Below are 14,124 nucleotides of genomic sequence, written 5' to 3'. Positions count from 1 at the left end.
TTAATGTCCTTTGAGAATGAACACTGTCATTACCTGCTCAGAATAGAATGTGTCAGCCTTGGCTCAGTGGAGCCTCGATTAAAGCTCCACTCCAGAGACGTGAGCACAAAATCTCGGCTGACTCTCCAGTGCAGTACTGAGGGGATAGTGCACTGTCAGAGATGCCATCCTTTGAACAAGATGTTAAACCCAACTCCTGTATGTCCCATCAGATGGATGTTAAGGATTCCACAGCCAATATTCATTCATCAATCAACATCACTAAAACAGATTTATCTGGTCATTATCACATTGCTGTTAGTAGGACCTTGCAGTGTGCAAATTGGCTGCCACATTTCCTACAATAAGACAGAATCTACAGTTCAAAAGTACTTAATTGACGGTCATGTGCTTTGGGATGTCCTGTGATTGTGAAAGGTGTTATATGAATGCAAGTCTTCAAATGTTTTCTGAGTGTTAAAACAGCATACGAAAGAATTTTATGTGAAAACATTAAATACTGGAGGAAATTATACCCCTAGGACAAAAACACTTGGTGGTATCTGTGTCTTTGTGTGATACTTTAATCCCACAAAGTCATATACCCAATATAAAGATGCAACAGATAAACAACTAGGAACCAAAAATATAATAAAGAACAGTTGGTATGGATTTTTAAATGGAAGGCCAATCTTCACCTTGTTGAATTCTTTGAAGAAGTAGCAGAAAGAGTAGAAAAGTAAAATGTAGTGGATGATATATACATGGACTTTCAAGAGGTACCTTCAATAAGGTACCACAGAGACTTGTGATTAAGGTCAGAGCATGTGGAGTCAGAGATAAGTTGGAGAATTATTTTCTTTTTAATTCGTTGCCCTCCAAATTATTGACCCAGTGACACTGAAGGAACGGCGATCTAGTTCCAAGTCAGGATGGTGAGTGACTTGGAGGGGAACTTGCAGGCGGTGGTGTTCCCATGTGTCTACTGCCCTTGTCCTTCTAGATGATAGAGGCTGCAGAATTGAAGGTGCTGTCAAAGGAGGCTTGGAGAGTTGTTGCAGTGCATCTAGTAGATGGTACACGCTGATGCTACAGTGTGCCAGTGGTGGAGGAAGTGAATGTTTAAAATGGCAAATCGGGCGTCGATCAAGCTTTGTCCTGGATGGTGTCGAGCTTCTTGAGTATTGTTGGAGCTGCATTGATCCAGGCAAGTGGAGAGTATTCCGTCACACTCCTGATTTGTGCCTTGTAGATGGTGGACAAGCTTTGGGGAGTCAGGAGGTGAGTTACTCGCTGCAGAATTCCAAGCCTCTGACCTGCCCTTGTAGCCACTGTCTTTATATGACTGGTCCAGTTACATTTCTGGTCAGTGGTGATGCTCAGAATGTTGATGGTGAGGTATACAGTGATAGCATTACTGTTGAACGTCAAGGGAAGATGGCTGGATTCTCTCTTGTTGGAGATGATCATTGCCTGGCACAAATGTAACTTGCCACTATTTAACCCAAGCCGGAATGTTGTCCAGGACTTGCTGCATGCGGGCATGGATTGCTTCAGACTCTGAGGCATCATGAATGGTATTGAACACTGTGCAATCATCAGCTAACACCCCCACTTCAGCCCTTATGATGGAGGGAAGGTCATTGATGGAGTGATGAAGGAGCTGAAGATGGTTGAGCCTAGGAAATTAGCCTGAGGAACTCCTAAAGTGATGCCCTAGGGCTGAGATGATTGGTCTTCAACAACCACAAGTATCTTCCTTTATGCTGGGGATGACTCCAACCAGTGGAGAGTTTTCCCGATTCCCATTGACTTTGATTTTACAAGGGTTCCTTGACGCCACACGTGGTCAAATGTTGCCTTGATGTCAAGTGTAGTTACACTCACCTCACCTCTGAAATTCAGCTCTTTTGTCCATGTTTGGATGAAGGCTGTAATGGGATCTGGAACCGAATGCCCCTGGTAGAACCCAAACTGAGCATCGGTGAGCAGGTTATTGTTGAGTAAGTGCCTCTTGATAGCACTGTTAATAACACCTTCCATCACTTTGCTTGAGAGTAGACTGTCCTCAGTACCTTGCTCTATGGCAGCGAGGCCTGGACAACGTATGTCAGCCAAGAGCGACGTCTCAATTCATTCCATCTTCGCTGCCTCCGGAGAATACTTGGCATCAGGTGGCAGGACCGTATCTCCAACACAGAAGTCCTCGAGGTGGCCAACATCCCCAGCTTATACACACTACTGAGTCAGCGGCGCTTGAGATGGCTTGGCCATGTGAGCCGCATGGAAGATGGCAGAATCCCCAAAGACACATTGTACAGCGAGCTCACCACTGGTATCAGACCCACCGGCCGTCCATGTCCCCGCTTTAAAGATGTCTGCAAACGCGACATGAAGTCCTGTGACATTGATCACAAGTCGTGGGAGTCAGTTGTCAGTGATTGCCAGAGCTGGTGGGCAGCCATAAAGGCGGGGCTAAAGTGCGGCGAGTCGAAGAGACTTAGCAGTTGGCAGGAAAAAAGACAGAAGCGCAAGGGGAGAGCCAACTGTGTAACAGCCCTGACAACCAATTTTATCTGCAGCACCTGTAGAAGAGTCTGTCACTCTAATATTGGCCTTTATAGCCACTCCAGGCGCTGCTCCACAAACCACTGGCCACCTCCAGGCGCTTACCCATTGTCTCTCCAGACAAGGAGGCCAAAGAAGAAGACTGAGAGTAGACTAATGGGTCGGTAATTGGTTGGACTGGATTTGTCCAGCTTTTTGTGGACAGGACATACCTGGGCAATTTTCCACTTTGTAGGGTAGATGAAGGTGTTGTAGGTGGAACAGCTTGGCTAGGGGCACGGCTAGTTCTGGAGCATAAGTCTTCAGTGTTACAGCCAGGATGTTGTCAGGCCCATAGCGTTTGCTGTATTCAATGCCTTTCGCTGTTTTTTTGATATCACGTGGAGTGAATCAAATTGGCTGAAGACTGGCATCGTTGATGCTGGGGACCTCAGGATGAGGCTGAGATGGATCATCCACTCGGCACTTCTGACTGAAGATGGTTGCAAATGTTTCAGCCTCGTCTTTTGCAGTCCCATGCATCATTGAGGATGGGGATGTTCTTGGAGCCTCCTCCTCCTATTAGTTGTTTAATTATCCACCACCATTCACAACTGGATGTAGCAGGACTACAGAGCTTTGATCTGATCCATTAGTTGTGGGATTGCTTTGCTCTATCGCGTACTGCTTTCGCTGTTTGGCTTGCACGCAGTCCTGTATTGTAGCTTCACCAGGTTGCTACGTCATTTTTAGGTATGCCTGCTGCTGCTGCTGCTGCTGGCATGCCCTCCTGCACTCTTCATTGAACCAGATTTAATCCCTTGGCTTGATGGTAATGGTAGAGTAAGGGATATGCTGGGACATGGGATTACAGATTGTGGTTGAATATAGTTCTGCTGCTAATGGTCCACAGCACCTCATGAATGACCAGTTTTGAACTGCTATATCTGTTATGAATGTATCTGATTTAGCCTGGTGGTAGTGCCACACTACACAATGGAGGGTATCCTCATTGTGAAGATGGAACTTCACCTCCACAAAGACTATGCAGTAGCCACTCCTACCAGTACTGTCATGGGCAGATGCATCTGTGACAGATAGATTGGTGAGGGGAAGAAAGCATGATCAGTGGCCTTTGTTCCTGTTCCAGGTAGGTTTTGAGTAAAATGGATGTAACCAATTCTAGAGCTTCAGGCCGGGGAGTCCGGGGAGTACCATTCGGGTGGTAGTGAAGGATAAGGAAGGAGGTGCACCGGTTGACCGTACCTTCTTCATTAAGACAATCCTTATTGACTGCTGTGGATTCCAAGCTGCGAACATCTTCTGCCTGCAGGACTTCCCCAGCAATGGATATTTTGACATGACTTTCAGGAACATGGCGGAATGCATCAAGTTCCTGAAGGTGTTCAAGGAAACGGGAAACCAGGCACCGCTGTCCATCCTCATACTGGAGCCACTCTTCATGCTGCCATCGCAACGTGACCGGGTAGTGACAATTCACCTCTATAACCCCCATGTTCCTGTCGTGGATGTACTCACCTTCCTTGCCAGATACGTCGAGGTGGCCAGCAGCAGCACTGATGTCCAGGACCCATTTGGGATCTGGACCAGCAAGCAGCAGGTCAAGGTGGCCTTGAAGGTCAATGCCAGCGGAGCCATCATCCATCCTCCCTCCAGCTTCACTATCGGGGGAAGATGAGGCTTCTTGGTCTAAGCGAGGCAGCCCAGAGTTTGTCGCACTTGTGGCAAATCTGGTCACATGGCAGCTAACTGCAGCACAGTCGTCTGCAAGAACTGCAAGAAGGAAGGCCATCAGACCAAGGACTGTAAGCAGAGTAAGTGCTACAACCTGTGTGGTGAGGCCGGCCACCGGTACAAAACCTGCCCCAAATACTGCCTCAAGTATGCGCAGGCGGCAAGGTCCAAGGAAAAGCCGGGAGAAGGAACGGTGAATGCGGCTGGTTTTGGGAAGGAGACAAGCAACCCTCTCCGCAGCAAAGAAAGTCTACCTGAGAAGAAGAAAGGGGAGGCAGCTGCAACCAGCGACCCAACACGTACCCCGTGCATGGAAATCCCTCCTCTACAGATAGAATCAATGGAGGAGGAGGCAGCAGTTGGACAAACTGATCAGTGGCAAGTGGGACAAAGGAAAACCACAAAGAAAAAACCTCCCAAAAAAGAACAGGCCACCACCCAAACCAGTGGCAAGAGGAGGCTACCATCTGAGACAGACTACGGCAGCTCCTCCTCATTGGACGAGGAAGGGCCAGAATGACGGCACCTGCAAAAGAAGCAACAGAACTCAAAGGAGCTGGAAGATAAAGCCCCCCAGCTCCGGAGCACTGGAAGCTGTGATGGGCCCAGCGCGCCCCAAACCCAAAGTGCCGAACCTAGCGACCTGCCCAGCGCATTCCAGCTCTGAGACACAGAGAGCAAAGAAGCGTCGGGCGCACTCCAGCTCCGGGAAGCCGGGAGCAGTAATGTCTTCGAGGGGAAAGACACCAACAGCAAAGGACAGCCCAAGCCTTGCTACCTACAAGACCACCCCCCCTCTCCCCGACGTCACCCCAGCGGAACAAACCCCCCATGAGAAACCAGGAGGGGTTTCTGAGCCCAACGAACGTGAAACAGCTTGCGTACACTATGGGTATGGAGGAACATACCGAAGGACTGGGACTAGCAAGGACAACTGGTGTGGGAAGCAACAACTAACTTAAAAATGGCTATAAAGATTGCTTCAATTAACTTGCGTAGCATTAAATCCACTAGGCGATGTGTTGCAACCTGGGACTACTTCGCCAAGGTCAAAGCCGACCTACTGTTTCTGCAGGAGTGTTGAATACCACAGCTCAGCACCTACAGGCAATGGTTAGGATGGTGGTCCCACAGGCCATCGATCTGGTCAGGGGGTAATGATTCCCATTATTCTGGCCTGGGTATTCTGCTGCGGGGAGGTAACTTCACCATCTCTGAAGTTAAGGAGGTGGTGGGCGGTGGCCTCCTCGTAGCAGACGTAATGTCCAACAATGCTCCGCTCCGGTTGATCAACATGTATGCCCTGGTTCAATGCAACGAGCAGCTGACCATCTTCCAGCAGCTCCCACTGCTGCTGGTGACGTCCAGGCCGGTCATTCTAGGCGGTGACTTCAACTGCACCATCGATGCAGCTGGAAGATCCAGCAGTGACAACAGCAAACTGGATGCTACGTCCAGATTCCTAATGGAAACTGCAAAAGATGCCAAGCTGCACGACGTCTTCAGCAAATCTGCAGACGGAGCGCAGCGTAGATACACCTGGTCAAGACTGGATGGGTCTGCCTGTTCCAGGATTGACTTCCTGTTTGTATTCCGTGCTGTCACGGTCAGATCCATCGATGTCAAGCGGGTGTTCTTCTCTGACCACTGCCTCTCACTGGCCGACTGTCACTTACAGGACGACCAGCGGGTTGGCAGGGGGACATGGAAGCTCAATGCTACACTGCTGATCCCAGAGAACATTGAGGAACTCAAAAGGGATTACAAAGGTTGGAAAACCGTGAAACCCCTCTTTGAGTCTCCAGTTCACTGGTGGAAGGCGATGAAAGGAGAACGTCAAGAGGTTCTTTATCTTCAAAGGTGTTCAGAGAGCGAGAGAGAGAGACAGAGGGAAATGTCCCGACTCCAGAAAAGAATGCAAAATCTGCTCTGGCTGCAGTCGATGGGGGTCGAGGTCAAGGAGGATCTCCAAGAGGTGAAGAGCCAGCAGGTCTTGCTCTTTGCTGCGGAGGCCTCCAAGATCATCTTCCGGTCCAGAGTCCACTCCGTTGATCAGGATGAGACGTGCTCACGTTACTTCTTCCAAAAGGTACACAGAGAGAGCTCTGTTATCAGCAGCCTGAAGGAAGAGGATGGCTCGGTAACGTCTTCGCAATCCGACATACTAAGGATCAGGAAATCCTTTTATGCTGGGCTGGAAGACGTGAAGCCCATGGACAGCACGGCTTCCCAGTCCTTCTTCTCATCTATCACGGAGGTCTCAGATGACAGAGACTGGACAAACCGCTAACTCCGGATGGGCTGACAAACGCCGTCAGGTCCTTCGAGACGAGTAAAACTCCCGGAAGCAATGGCTTACTGGTTGAGTTGTATTCGGCTCTGTGGGACTGGGTCAGCCCAGACCTGCAGGAACTATACGAGAGTATGCTTCTGCCGGCAGCATGTCAGAATCCATGAGGAAAGGCATCATCACCCTCATCTACAAGCGGAAGGGGGAAGAGGGCGGGAATCAGAAATTGGTGGCCCATCTCACTGCTAAACGTTGACTACAAGATTCTGTCCAAAGTCATCGCCAGTCAGGTTAAGTCTGCTCTACCGGCAGTAAGATCTCTGATAGTCTTGCGCTACTCAGGGATATGATCGCCTATGTACGGGACAGGAGGGTGGACACCTGCCTCATCAGCTTGGACCAGGAGAAGGCTTTTGACAGGATATCGCACACCTACATGATGGACGTGCCCTCCAAAATGGGGTTTGGGGAGGGAATTTGCAATTGGATCAAACTGCTCTACACAAACATCAGCAGCGCAGTATCAATCAATGGGTGGGAATCAGAAAGTTTCCCAATTCAATCTGGAGTCAGACAGGGCTGCCCTCTCTCCCCTGTCTTTTTTGTTTGCTGTATAGAACCTTTTGCTGAGTCGATTAGGAAGGATGCGGGCATAAGAGGGGTGACAATCCCAGGCAGCGGAGGCACTCAAGTAAAAACCTCCCTGTACACGGACAGCATTGCCGTCTTCTGCTCGGATCCGCCGTCCGTTCACAGACTGATGAGCATCTGCGACCAGTTCGAACTGGCCTCGGGAGCCAAAGTCAACCATGGCAAGAGTGAGGCCATGTTCTTTGGGAACTGGGCCAACTGATCTTTTGTCCCCTTCACCGTCAGGTCAGACTACCTGAGGGTGCTGGGGATATGGTTCGGAAGGGCTGGTCGTGCACCAAAACCTGGAAGGAGCGAGTAGACAGGGTACACCATAAACTGAGCACGTGGGAGCAGCGATTTCTCTCCATTGTGGGTAAAAACCTGATCATCAAGTGCAAGGCGCTCATGTTGTTGCTGTCTGTGGCGCAAGTCTGGCCCATACCCCACTCCTGCGCTGTGGTGGTCACCCGAGCCATTTTCCGTTTTATCTGGAGATCTAAAATAGACCAGATCCGGAGGGACACGATGTTCAAACCTCTGGATAAGGGCAGGAAAAATGTACCCAACGTCGCCCTCATCCTGATGACCACTTTCATGTGCGGCTGCATCAAACTGTGCATAGAGCCCCAGTACGCAAACACCAAGTGTCATTATGTGCTGAGGTTCTATCTGTCCCCGGTGTTGCGAAGGATGGATCTGGTCACATTGCCGCGGAACGTTCCATATCACCTATCCTTACGGGAAAAGGAGATGATGGATCCTGTCGGATGGTTCCCTGAGCAGACTGCCAAAGTCATTTGGCAGAATGCCTCATCACCAGAACTTTCAAACAAGCACCAGGACGTAGCTTGACTGGTGATGAGAAGGGCCCTCCCGGTCAGATCCTTCCTGCACGCCCGGAGTCTCGCCCCCTCTGCACAATGCCCTCAAGGTGACTGTGGTGTGGAAAGAGATGCAGTTGTTTTTGTCGCGGTTCATCCCAAGCAGCTCTGTAACACAGGAGTCTGTGCTCTACGGGCTGTTCCCAGGGACACACACCGAGATAAGCATCAACTGCTGCTGGAGGACCATCAATTTGGTGAAAGACGCTCTTTGGTCTGCCCAAAACTTGCTGGTCGTCCAGCAAAAAGAGTTGTCCATGGCCGAGTGTTGCAGATTGGCACATTCCAAGGTCCAGGACTACGTGCTGAGGGACACACTAAAGCTTGGGGCAGCCACTGCAAAGGCTCAATGGGGAAAGACCACTGTGTAAGGTCCTCCCACCAAAGCGAACTGAGGGGCTGGACCCATGGGACATGCCTCGGGCTGTATACACCAAATATGGGCTTGCTGTAAAATGTACATGGCATGTAAAATGGAATGGAAGGGTGTATTGAAGAAAACTGATTTCCTTTGCAATTTTTGGAATGTCAACTTGGTGCTGTTTTGAATGTTTTGTAATGCATTTTTTTATTACAGATTTCTATGAATAAAGTATATTTTGGGGGGAAAAAATTGGTGAGGGCGTGGTTAAGTAGGTTTTTCCCTCTTGTTGCTTTTCTCACCACCTGCCACAGACCCAGTCTGGCAGATATGTCCTTCAGGATCCTGCCAGCTCGATCAGTAGTGGTGCTACTGAGCCACTCTTAGTGATGAATATTGAAATCCTCCACCCAGAGTACCTTCTGTGCCCTTGCTACCCTCAGTGCTTCTTCCAGGTGGTGTTCAACATGGAGGAGTGCTGATTCATCAGCTGAGGGAGGGCGGTAGGTGGTAATCAGCAGGAGGTTTCCTTTCCCGTGTTTGACCTGATGCCATGAGACTTCATGGGGTCTGGAGTCAATGTTGAGGACTCTCAGGGCCTCTCCCTTCCAACTTTAAGCCACTGTCCTGCCGGTGGGATAGGACATACCCAGGCATGATGATGGAAGAGTCTGGAACATTGGTGGTAAGATACGGTTCAGTGAGAATGACAATGTCAGACTGTTGCTTGAATAGTCTGTGTGACAGCTCTCCCAATTTTGGCACAAGTCCCCAGATGTTAGTGACGAGGACTTTGCAGGGTTGATGGAGAAGCGTGTGCCTTTGTCATTTCCAGTGCCTAGGTTGGTGCCAGATGGTCTAACTGGTTTTATTCTTTTCTGACTTTTCTGTAGTGGCCGGATGCAATTGAGTGGCTTGCTGGGCCATTTCAGAGGGCGGTTAAGAGTCAACTACATTGCTGTGGATCTGGAGTCACATGCAGGCCAGACCGGGTAAGGACTGAAGATTTCCTGCCCTGAGGGCATTAGTGAACTAGATGGATTTTTATGACAATCCAGTAGATTCATGGTCACCAATACTGAGACTAGCTTTTAATTCCAGATTTATTAATGAATTGAATTTAAATTCCATCAGCTGCAGTGGTAGGATTTGAACTCGTGTCTCCAGAGCATTGGTCCAGGTCTCTGGATTACCAATGCAGTAACATTACCACTATGCTACTGTTCTTTACTCAGAGAGCGGTGAGAATGTGGAATTTGTTGCCACGTGGACTGGTTGTGGTGATAACCTTACATGGATTTAAGGGGAAGCTGGATAGTGAGCTGGCTTAAAAAAAAGTAATAGGGGTTAAAAGTAGTTACTCAGACTAGCGGAAGGTGGGAAGTGACATCCCACAAGGATAAGTGCTGGGACCCCTATTGTTCACAATTTGCATGAATAATTTGGGCTCATGAATCAGAATTACAACATCAAAATTTGCGGATTACTCCAAAATGGTGTCCTGAAGATGACAGCAACAAAATACAAGAAGACATCAACAAACATGCAGAGTGGGTGTGTAAATGGCAATGAATTTCAATATAGTTAAATATTGGGGAGGAGGCCACCTTGGAAAATAAGAGTCCAACTGGAATCGAAATGTAAAGAGATCATGGAGTACAGACTCAAAAATTATTAAAACCGTTTCTCAAAGCCATAAAAAGTGCCAACGAGCACTGGAGTTCCTTTTTGGAATATAATTCCAAAGCACAGACTTAAAGTTAATCATTACGCCACAGAAGGAGGCCATTCGGCCCATCGAGTCCATGCCAGCTTTCTGTAGAGCAATCCAGTTCTGTAGAGCAATCTGCAGTTCTGATGAAAGGTCACTGACCTGAAATGTTAACTCTGTTTCTCTCTCCACAGATGCTGCCAGACCTGCTGAGTAATTTTTGCACTGTTTTTATTACAGTTTTCCAGCATCCACAGTATTTTGCTTCCTTTTACCTTTAACCCCTACTATCTGTTTACTTTTTTTTTTAGCCAGCTCTCTATCCAGCTCTGAAAGAGTCCAAAACTAGGGATCATAAATGTAAGCTAGTCACTAATAAGGAATTCAGGAGAAAGTTCTTAACTCAGAGAATGGGTGAGAATGTGGAATTCATTGTCACATAGAGTGACTGTGGTGAATAGCATAGATTATTTAAGGGAAGGCTAGATAAGTACATGAGGAAGAAAGGAATAGAAGGATATGTTCATAGGGAGATGAAGTAAGGTGGGGGCAGGCTCGTGAGGAGCATAAACACCAATATAGACTAATTGGACTGAACAGCCTATTCCAGTGTTGTAAGATTCTATGTAACTTAGCTCATTTAACGTGCACATTTCCCCAAAAAGGTCTGATGTTATGATAGAACATGTACCACAATATTAATGTATTCTGACATTGTATGTCCATTTCTCTTAATCATATGCCACTTTCCAATATTAAAAATTGTATTCCATCTGGTTGTGGAACATCATGTGGGAATCTGTGGAATGCATTGCAGTCCTGAACAATCATAGCTGCAATTTCTGCAACTTGAACAACTTTGGCTCAGAGTTGCTGAGCTGGAGTCTGAGTTGCAGACATTGCAGAGCATCAGGGAGGGAGAAGGGTTACCTGGACACTTTGTTCCAGGAGGCAGTTACACCCATTCGGTTATGTAGCATTTTAGAGTTGATCAATAGTCAGGGACTGGAGGGTGTGACTGTGAGTCAGGCAGGTATGGGGATCCAGCATGGAGTGATGGAGGAGCTTCAACCCTTGATTTTGCCCAGCAAGTATGAAGTGCTCGCTACCTGTGTGGATGAGAATAAGGACTGCAGGGTGGATGAGCAAACTGACCATGGCAGCATGGAGCAGGAAGCCATTCAAGTGGGCCGAGCGAAAAGGAATTTGGTAGTGATAGGAGACAGTATAGTCAGGAGAATAGAGATTGTTTTCTGTAGCCGCGACTGGGAGCGCCAAAGGTTTTGTTGCCTGCCTGGTGTCAGGGCTAAGGACATTTCACCACGGCTGCAGACGAACTTGCAGTTTGAAGGGGAGGATGCAGTTGTCATGATCATGTAGGAATCAACAACATAGGTCGAACTAGGAACGATGCTCTGCTGGGATAGTTTGAGGAGTTTAGGTCCAAATTAAAATGCAGAACTCAAAGGTAATAATCTCTGGATGTTACCTGAGCCACGCACCAACTGGCATAGGGTCAAGCAGATTAGAGAATCAAATGCACGGCTCAAAGAGCAGTGTGGGAAGAAGGGGTTTTGATTCATGGGGAACTGGCAACAGTACTCAGGAAGAGGGAGCTGTTCCATTGAGAATGGGTTGGGACCAGTGTCCTGGCAAATCATGTAACTAAGGCTGTAGATAGAGCTTTAAACTAACTGGGTTGGCGGGGGATGGGGGGGGAGGGGTAGGTTTAGGTGAAAGAGAATTAGAAATCCAAAGAGAAAAGTCGCGTCAATTGAACCGTGTAGTGATGTGAGTAAAGACAAGCAGAGTGGGACAGGAAGGAACAGAGAGTCTAGCGCTAATAGTGCATCAAGGAATAAGGTCCTTGCAGGAAATAGTAGTAAAAGAATATTAAAGGCTCTTTATCTGAATGCGCGAATAAGATAGATGAAAAAATGGCACAAATAGAGATAAATGATTCAGATCTAATTGCCATTACAGAGACATGGTTACAAGGTGACCAAGTTTGGGAAATAAATATTCCAGGGTACATAACATTTCGAAAAGACAGGCAGAATGAAAAAGGAGGAAGGGTAGCCCTGATAATAAAGGATGGCATAAGGACATTAGTGAGAAAAGATCTTGGCTTGGAAGATCAGGAAATAGAAATAGTATGGGTGGAGATTAGGAATAACAAGAGTCAGAAAATGCTGGTGGGAGTTGTTTATAGGCTGCCCAACAGTAGTTATACCATAGGACAGAGCATTCAACAAGAAATTATCGGAGCATGTAACAAAGGCAATATAATAATTGTGGGTGACTAATCTTCACACATAGACTGGACTAATCAAATTGGCAAAGGTTATTGGGAAGAAGTTTGTAGAATGCTTTTGTGACAGTTTCCTGGAGCAATATGTTGTGGAACCAACTAGGGATAGGACTACTTTAGATCTAATATTGTGGAGTAAGGCAGGGTTAATTAGTAACCTCATAGTAAAAGCTCTGCTGGGAAATAGTGATCATAATACAATTGAATTCCACACTAAGTTTGAAAACAACATACTTCAATCACAAACGAGAATCTTAAACTAAAACAAAGCCAATTACATAGGTATGAGGGCAGAGCTGGCTAACGTTGATTGGGTAAATATACTAAAAGGTATGGCAGTAAATAAATAGTGGGAAACGTTTAAAAGAAACAATTCAAGATTTTCAACAAAAACATATTCCAGTGAAAATCAAAAACTTAGCAAGGAAGATCCATCCTTGGCTTACTAAGGAGGTTACTGATAGTATTAGATTAAAAGAAGATGTTTGTATTCTTGTAAAGAATAGTAGTAAGTATGAGGATTGGGAATGTTTTAGAAACCAGCAAACAGCCACCAAAAAGTTCGTAAAAAGGGAAAAAATAAAATGAGAGTAAACTAGCCATGAACATAAAAACAGATTGGAAGTATATAAAAAGGACGAGAGTAGCTAAAATAAATGTTGGTCCCTTAGAAGCAGAGACAGAAGAAATGATCATGGGGAATGAGGAAATGGCAATGACATTGAACAAATATTTTGTGTCTATCTTCACAGTAGAAGACACAAGTTACATACCAGAAATAGAGGGTAACCTCGGAGCTAAAAAGAGTGAGGAAATTAAGGTAATTAATATCAGCAGAGAAAAAGTATTGGAGAAGCTTGAGGGACTAAAATCTGACAAATCGCCCAGACCTGATGGCCAATATCCTAGGGTTCTAAAAGAGATGCTGCAGAGATAGTGAATGCACTGGTAATGATTTTCCAAAATTCCCTAGATTCTGGAACGGTCTCAGCAGATTGGAAGTTAACAAATAAACAAATATAAAATCAAGAAAGGAGGGAGAGAGAAAACAGGGAACTACAGGCCAGTTAGCCTGACAGCAGTCGTTGGGAAAATCTATTATTAAGGAAGTCTTAACAATGCACTTTGAAAATCATAGTATGATCAGAGAAAGTCAACATAGTTTTATGAAAGGGAAATGGTGTTTGACCAATTTATTAGAGTTTTTTGAGGATATAACTAGTAGGGTAGATAAAAGGGAACCAGTAAATGTAGTACACTTGGATTTCCAAAAGGCATTCAATAAAGTGCCACGCAAAAGGTTAATATGCAAAACAAGGGCACATGGAGTTGGGAGTAATATATTAGCAAGGATAGAGGATTGGTTCATGGACAGGAAGCAAACAGTAGGGATAAATGGGGCATTTTCAAGTTGGCAGACTGTGACTAGTGGAGTGCCGCAAGGATCAGCGCTTGGGACTCAGCTATTTACAATCTATATTAATGATTAGCCAAAGAGACAGAGAGTAATGTATCTAAGTTTGCCGATGATACAAAGCTAGTTGGGAATGTAAGCTGTGAGGAAGACACAGAGAGGCTGCAAAGTGATATAGACAGGTTAAGTGAGCGGGCAACAAGGTGGCAGATGGAGTATAATGTGGGGAAGTGTGAAGTTAT

General features: G+C 46.6%; 1 protein-coding gene across 2 annotated transcripts in view; it reads right to left on the bottom strand.

Moving 5' to 3' along the window:
- mdh1b (malate dehydrogenase 1B, NAD (soluble)) overlaps positions 1-14,124 on the bottom strand; it is a 65,210-nt gene that overhangs the window by 31,792 nt on the left and 19,294 nt on the right. The window lies entirely within an intron of this gene.

This window comes from Heterodontus francisci, chromosome 7 (genome assembly GCF_036365525.1).
Source record: "Heterodontus francisci isolate sHetFra1 chromosome 7, sHetFra1.hap1, whole genome shotgun sequence".
NCBI lineage: Eukaryota > Metazoa > Chordata > Chondrichthyes > Heterodontiformes > Heterodontidae > Heterodontus > Heterodontus francisci.
This window is presented reverse-complemented; position numbering and strand designations above follow the sequence as displayed.